This window comes from Nesoenas mayeri (genome assembly GCF_963082525.1).
Source record: "Nesoenas mayeri genome assembly, chromosome: 3".
Lineage (NCBI taxonomy): Eukaryota > Metazoa > Chordata > Aves > Columbiformes > Columbidae > Nesoenas > Nesoenas mayeri.
In genome coordinates, this window is record NC_137544.1 from 771,999 (window position 1) to 780,054 (window position 8,056).

Consider the following 8,056-nt stretch of genomic DNA (forward strand, 5'->3'; position numbering starts at 1 on the left):
TGGAGGGTGGGAGTCACTGGAGTGGGGGCACCGGCGCGTGCTGGAGCCTCCATCGCCTCCCGGGGAGCCAGGGTTCGGGTGGCGGGTGCCAGAGGCCCCTGCAGCGGTGGGGCCGTTGTCTCTGCCCTGGACATGGAGCTGGTGATGGCGGGCGCTCTGCCCACCCCGCCCCGCGGTGCTGTGCCGGCGGTGCCTCACGGCCACACCGGCTCTCGCAGGGGCTGCCCCCTTGGTGAAGCGTCGCGCCCACGGCCGGACCCTCTGCCCACTCGGGGGGAGCCCGTGGCACAGAGCCCCCGGCAGAGCCCCCGGCAGAGCCGCCGGCGGGGCCGCACTCAGGAAACCTGAGCCCCAGGAATCCGCGGCTCCACGGCGCAGATGGGTCCCCTCCGCTCCCGGCCCCGATTTGGCACGGGGCCACCCGGCTCGTTCGTGTCAGGATTAGGGGCACTGGTGGGAAAGGCGCGGACCCTTCCCAGCACCAGGGGGTCCCGGCTGGGACCTGGGGTGGCTTCGCGTTCCTCAGCCGGGGTGGTGGGAGCCAGAAGCGCCTGGGGAGCCCAGCCCGGCTTCGAGGGGCACGGACCAAGTGCCATGGCATGTCCCGCTGTGCCACCGCGGCACCGGCACGCTGCTGGCCTGGTGGTGACCCCAGCTCTTCCACAGGGAGTGGGCGATGGCCGAGCACGGCAGAGGGCCAGCACGGCGTTACCGGCACTGCCGGGCTCCGCACCCACCCCGGTGGGTGCCAGGGAGTGGTGGGTGCCGCATCCACGCTGCCCGGGACCACCCGGGGACAGGGACGGTTGGCGGTGCCAGGTGCTGGTGCCACCCATGTCCCCCCCGCATCGTGCCCCGGCCCCCGCACTGGTCGTTCCCATCCCCACGTTGGGGCTGGGGCAGCACCCCCTGCCCTCCACAGCCCCACTGAGCTGCCCATCGCCGAGCCCCCCCAGCTGGCACCTTTGGCACCCCAGACCCCAGCGGCTGCACCCAGGACATTGTCCCCACCCGTGGGGGAGGGCGTTTTGTCTCTCTCCCCCTGCGCCCACGCGGCCCCGCAGAGGACGGTCCCCATTCCCCAGCGCTGGTCCCACCCCACAGCACCCCGTGTCACCCCTGGGACCCCCGGGTCCTGCCCGGCACCCTGCCAGCCGCCCCCTGGGGACACTGAGCCAGCGCGCTGGCCCCGCTGTGCCGGGGGGGCACAGGGACACCGAGCTGTGCCAAGACACGGCCCCGACACCGCGACCCAGGGCAGGGAGGGTCCCCCTGCCCTGCACCCCGTCCCATGGGGGTGCTGAGCGCGGGGGCCGCGGGCGCGGGGCGGGCAGGACCCGCGGGGGCCGCAGCCGGGGTGGCACCTGCGGCCCCGGCCCCTTCCCCCGCTGCTTGGTCTGCAGGTGACATTTTCACACCTCATTATCGCGGTATTTAACCCCAATTACCCCCAGCTGGGAGGTCAGGACCTGTCAGGCGGGGCAGCAGGTGGGCTCAGCCCCACGGAGACCCCAGGGACCCCCTGTGCCCCATGGAGACCCCAGGGACTCCCTGTGCCCTATGGGGACCCCCGTGGTTTCTGTGCACCCCAGGGACACCCCAGGGACCCCTTCTGCCCAACAGAGACCCCAATGACTCCCTGTGTCCTATGGGGACCCGTGGTTTCTGTGCACCCCAGGGGCCCCATGTGCCCCACAGAGACCCCAATGACTCCTTGTGCCCCATGGAGACCACTTGGTTTCTGTGCACCCCAGGGACCCCCTGTGCCCCATGGAAACGCCAGGGACCCCGTGTGGCCCACAGAGACCCCAATGACTCCCTGTGCCCTATGGAGACCACTTGGTTTCTGTGCACCCCAGGGAGCCCACTGTGCCCCATGGAAACGCCAGAGACCCCGTGTGCCCCACAGAGACTCCAATGACTCCTTGTGCCCCATGGAGACCACTTGGTTTCTGTGCACCCCAGGGACCCCCTGTGCCCCATGGAAACGCCAGAGACCCCGTGTGCCCCACAGAGACTCCAATGACTCCTTGTGCCCTATGGAGACCACTTGGTTTCTGTGCACCCCAGAGAGACCCCGGGGCCCCCGTGAGCTCCATGGGGCTCCTCTCCAGGTGCCCTTTGCCATCCCCCCGCAACCGGCACTGGGAAAGGCCAAACCCGCAGTGCCCACCACGCTCCGGTGCTGCGGCACAGCCCGTGCTGCAGCCAGGACGGTGCTCATGGCACCCACCACCTCACAGCACGCATGGCCAGCACCGGGGTCTCTGCACTCATCCCAGCCCCAGACCCCCCCTGGGCAGCCCCCGGTGTGGCCCCTGGACGTGGGACAGGGCTGGGGACACCCGGTGAATCCCGTGTCAGCGGCCACCCCGGGGATGCTCGGCATCTGCCGGTTAACGGCCACCCTGGCTCCATCCCTCACCGCCACCAGATTTGGTGTGACCCGCATCCCTCCTCACCAACCCCCTCCTCTTCCTCCCCACCCATGATTTATGGGGGAAGAAGGGGAGCGGCGAGCGCGGTTATATCGGTTATCGGTGGGCTATCGCAGGGCAAACACGGCGCTGGGTGGGACGCCAAGGGAGCGGCCGCAGGTGCCGGGAGCGCGGCACGGTGCCTGTCCCAGCCGGGGGCTGCGGCCCCCCCGGGGGTCCCGCTCCTCACCGCACCCCCCCTGCACCGCCGTGGCACAGGGCGGCTGGTGCCGCGCACACGCGTGCCCTGCACACACTGCTGCCGTGTGCCACACGCTGCGTGTCCCTGGGGATGGGCCGCCGCCACGTCCCTCTGGCCATGGTGGCATCGCACCCACATCCCTTGGGGTCCCTCTGGCCATGGTGGCATTGCACCCGTATCCCTTCGGGTCCCTCTGGCCATGGTGGCATTGCACCCATATCCCTTCGGGTTCCTCTGGCCATGGTGGCATCATCCATGTCCCTCGGGGTCCCTCTGGCCATGGTGACATCACACCTGTATCCCCACAGCAGCCATGGGGCCAGAGCCGTGGGTTTGGCCCCAGATCAGGGGTCTCAGGCTTTGCTTAGTCTGGGGGTGCTCAGATGCAGACCCCAAAATGAAGCAAATCCCCTGCAATGGGGAGGTGATGGGGCACAGGCAGCAGCAGGAGCTGCCCCGGGCGCGGTGGTGGCAGGATTGGCGGCATCGGCAGGGACTGGGGGCAAAGATGAGACCCCTCAGCAGCCCTGCCTTGTCCCGGAGGTCCTGCCCTGCCGGCACGGCCACCGCTGCCCTCGTCACCCCCACGTCACCCCCGTGCGGCTCACCCGGGCTGCGAAAGGGAAGGGACGGGTGTCCTGGCCCAGGCAAAGCTGCGTGCCAGCCCGACACACCGCATGCCGGCCCGGCACACCGCACACCAACCCGGCACACTGCATGCCAGCCCGGCACACCGCACACCAGCCCAGCACAACACACACCAGCCCGGCACACCGCACACCAGCCCGGCACACTGCATGGCAGCCCAGCACACCGCAAGCCAGCCCAGCACACCGCACGCCAGCCCAGTACACTGCATGCCAGCCCAGCACACCACACACCAGCCCAGCACACCGCACACTAGCCCGGCACACCGCACACCAGCCCGGCACACCGCATGCCAGCCTGGCACACTGCATGGCAGCCCGGCACACTGCATGGCAGCCCGGCACACCGCATGCCAGCCTGGCACACTGCATGGCAGCCCAGCACACCGCATGCCAGCCCGGCACGCTGCATGCCAGCCCAGCACACTGCATGCCAGCCCAGCACACTGCATGCCAGCCCGGCACACTGCATGCCAGCCCAGCACACTGCATGCCAGCCCAGCACACTGCATGCCAGCCCGGCACGCTGCATGCCAGCCCAGCACACTGCATGCCAGCCCAGCACACTGCATGGCAGCCCGGCACACTGCATGCCAGCCTAGCACACTGCATGCCAGCCCAGCACACCACATGCCAGCCTGGCACCGCTGCAGGCTCCCCCTGCACTGAGGCAGGACCAGCTGCTCTCCCCCACGGCAGTGCTGACGAATGGGCTGACCGTGTGTCACCGGCTTCATTTGGCACCCGCCTTCTCGGCGAGGTTAATTAATCCAATCCCTGAGTCCCTGGAGGGAGTTGAATCAAACGGCACCTGTCACCAGGGCCTGGTGCTGCTGCTCCTCGCGGTGACGAGGCCGCGCTGCCGGGGGCACCCCGGGGACCCCAGCTCTGCCAAGGGCTGCGGCACGGATGGTGTGGTGAGCACCATGGCCAGCCGGGATGAGCCAGGCATGCAGCGGTGCAGGCAGAGGCACAGGCAGCGGTGCAGGCAGAGGTAGATAATTGCAGCTATTGGCAAAACCGGAGGTGCCGGAGGAGCTGGGGGGACATCGTACCCAGGGATGGTCCCGCATCTCTGCTGCGGTTTTGCCTGTTCCCAGGTGTTTAAATCTCCTTTTCCTCCTGTTTTCCTCTCCCGGTTTCTGTCCAGCTGTCACAGCTCCTCCCTGAACATCCAGCCGCCCTCTTCCCGGTTCAGCACCGGCACCAGCACTGGCACTAAAGCCACTTTCCTGCCCACCGGTGCAGCTGCTGCTTTTGGTGACCGAGCAGCCCCGGGAAGGCGCCGGGTTTGGTCTGTGCCGGTGGCAGAGGGCCGGCCAGCCCCGGTGAGCGCTGGTGCTGCGGTGCAGTTCCCTCCCCGGCGCGGGGTGACGTGGGGAGGGACACTGGGAGCGGTGGGGACAGTGGCACAACTGGAGATAATGTGGAGACAATGCGGGAGCACAGGGCAACGCGGGGGTGGCACCGGGAGCAGTGGGGACAACATGGGGGACGATGCCGGGAGCAGCGGGGACAATCAGTGGGGACGCTCGCGGTGCTGCTGGCACAGCCGGTGCGGGGGCACCTTACAGTCTGGTTCGCGGAAGCGGTGGCAAAACCTGGTAAATGCTGCTGGCATCAACTTTTCCATGGAGCTTTCACAGCAAAAGGGATCAAATCGGTTCTGGTTTTGGTGCGAGGGCTGTTTGCCATCCTGGAGCTGCCGGCAGGAGCCGGCACAGGGAGAAACTTCCCAGCGGTTGAGCGGTGCGGGAAGCGCCGTGCTGAGCAGCACCCGCCATCCGGATGGACGGACGGACAGGGAGCGACCCCACCACCTGCAGCCCAGGTCCCTGGGAGCTGCCGGTGCCACCACACAGCCCCACTGCCGGCACCCACCACGCAGAACCACGGGGAAACCACGGGAACACTGCGGGGTGGGAAACCTTCCTGTCCCATCCCCGGCCCACCGGGAGCGCGGTGCCGGTGGGTTTCCAGCCGTATGTACCCCCAGCCATAGGTACCCCCAGCCATAGGTACCCCCAGCCATACATGCATGCGGATATACCCACATGCCCCATGTGCAGGTATATGTACCTCCAGCCATACCTAGATGCAGCTATTCCCATATGGAGACCCATGTATAGACGTACCTATGGGCAGACACACCTGCTGGCAGACATATGCTCTATGACCCGTGTGATGTGCTCTGGTGACCCCGCGTTGGCGGGTGGGTTGGACTGGATGATCTCCAGCCCCAGCCAGGCTGGGATTCTGTACGCAGCTCCCCATAGGTGCAGCTATACCCGTGTGAGCTGCACCTCTGCCACGGTGCACCGCACAGCGCCAGGGCTGCCCGCACGCACACCTGCCTGCACGTATGCGGGGAGCGCGACTGCGCCGGGGTGCGAGCGTGGCTGTGCCAAGCAGCACTGCGGTGAGCCTGGGGCTTCGGAACACACAAAAACCCTGCAGCGCGGCAGCTTCCACCGGAGCCAGGAGCGGGAGCGGACATGCAGCAGTTGCAGCAAACCGAGCAGGGTGGCAACACCGGCGTCGCCGGCACCCCTCGCTGTGGCTGTGGGAGCTGGCTGGGAGAGCCCTGGCGCAGCCTGCACCGTGGCTGCGGAAGGGCATGCAGGGGGCACGGCCGGGGTCGCTGCAGCCGCCGCCGGTGCCAGCGTCCCGAAGCAGCAGCCCGCAGGCGCGGCTGGGAGAGCCGCCCGTGTGCGGTGGCTCGGGGCGCTGGGCCGCGGTCACGCTGGCCGGGGGAGCGGAGGCTCCGCGGCTCGGCACGGCAGCGCTGGAGGAGACCTGCTGGGAGGGGGGATGGCAGCTGCTGTCACCGCAGCACACGCTGCGCCAGCCGGATCGTCGCCGGATCGCAGGGCAGCCTGAGGCGCCGGGAGCAGCTGCAGAAATGGCTTCTGCTGGCAGAGCTGCGGCAGCGCTTGTGAGGAGGGCACGAGGAGAGCACGGCCACAGCGCGGCCACAGCGCGGCGAGGCTCTTCACCTGCGGCCGGGGCCAGCCGGGGTCCAACCAGCATCCCAGCACAGCGTCAGAACAGCAGCTCAGCCGGCCAGGCTCACTGTGCCGGTGTGCTGGTGCACCATGAGCTGCCACCGGGCCCTGGCTACACCAGCACAGCTGGGAGCTGGGCAGGTCCGTTACCTGACGTGCCGCGGCAATGACACGCTGCTGGGGTCTGGCAGCGCTGCCGGTGACTCCCAGCGTGGCGCTGGGGCTGTGCCATCGGGGATGCAGCACCGGCTGCTGGCACTGCTGCCAACGCCTGGGACCATGGCCCTGTTTGGTGGGGCCATGGCAGCCCTGGCCCAGCCAGCAGCTGGACCTGGTTCAAATGCTTGCGCCAGGTCTGCTGCTGCCGCCATAGAGTGGGCGCTGCCACCGGCCGCACTCGCGCAGGTACCGGCAGCCGGCAGGGCCGGGCACGGTTTGGCAGCTCCGGGCATGGTTTGGCAGCTCCGGGCCAGGGGCACCTGCCCCTCCCAGGCCAGGCCAGCGGCACCCGCGGGGGCTCCCGAGGGAGCCGGGGGAGCAGCCGTCCCTGCTGCGGCGCAGGAGGCGGCCCCGTTAAGTCAGGGGAACGCAACATTAATTATTATTATTAATTAATGTCTTATTTTACAGTGCCCCCATGTGCACCAGGAGCCTTCCAGCAGCGCAGGCGCGGGGTCTCCGCGGGGAGGGCTCCTCTGGGGGCCGTGGCCGGCGCGGTGCAGCGCGGTGGCTCGGCATGGCCGGGGCAGGAGCAGGGCTGCCCAAGTGCACCGGGAGCTGCCAGGGGGTGCCCTGGGGGTCCATGGGTGGCAGCCTGGGACCCTGGACACCCGTCTGGGTGGTGCAGGGCTGGTCCTGGGGCAGGCGGCTCCCCCCAAAGTCACCCCATCCTCAGCACCCGTGGGCGCTGCTCTCGGTGTGCAGCCCACGCCCGGCGTGCGCAGCGCGGGGGCGGCACAATGGGCATCCCCAGGTGCCCACCATGGCTGGGGGGATACAGCAACCTCCCCCCAGCTCCCCAGAACCCCCTCCTCCAGTGCAGTGCTGGCCCACGGCTCTTCTGGGGTCTCCGGTGCCCTTGTAGCCCAGCCCCAAGCCCCTGATTTTTGGGTGCTTCCCTGCCGGGACAGGGCAGAGCCCATCTCCCCAAAGCTGCTGCCAGCTGGGGTTCAGTCCCTGCCATGCCCGTCTCTCTGGTCACCCCGGCACCACTGGAGCCGCAGGAACCTAGATCAGCCCCCGGGAAAGCCCTGGTGTGTTCGCAGATCGCCACACTCACAGACACCCCAATGGCCAAGCCCGCGGATCCCTTGGCTGCTTCCCGAGCCTCCGCGGTGCGTCCGTGCCCGTCACCGGGCTCCGAGCCTCTCCAGGCTCCGCCACGCACCGCCTCGCAGGGGAAGGTGCCCCCGGGACACTCGGGTCCCCGCTCGGCCCTGGTGTCCCTCTGGCAGCCCCTGGCTGGGCGAGGAATGTGGGGTGTCCCTCCAGCCCAGCAGCACGGGGCAGTTGTGGGGAGCTGGGCTGTGGGGCAGGGGTGGCCAGCGAGCCCAGGCTGAGCAGAGGGATGTGGGACCAGCCCTGGGCGGGGGCACCGGGCTTGGGCAGCGCAGGAGGGCACAGGGGGTTCCCTGCCATGAGACAGTGCCAGGGATCAAAGAACCATTGAAGCATTTTGGTTCGAAAAGATCTTTAAGATCATCAGCCATTAACACAACACTGCCA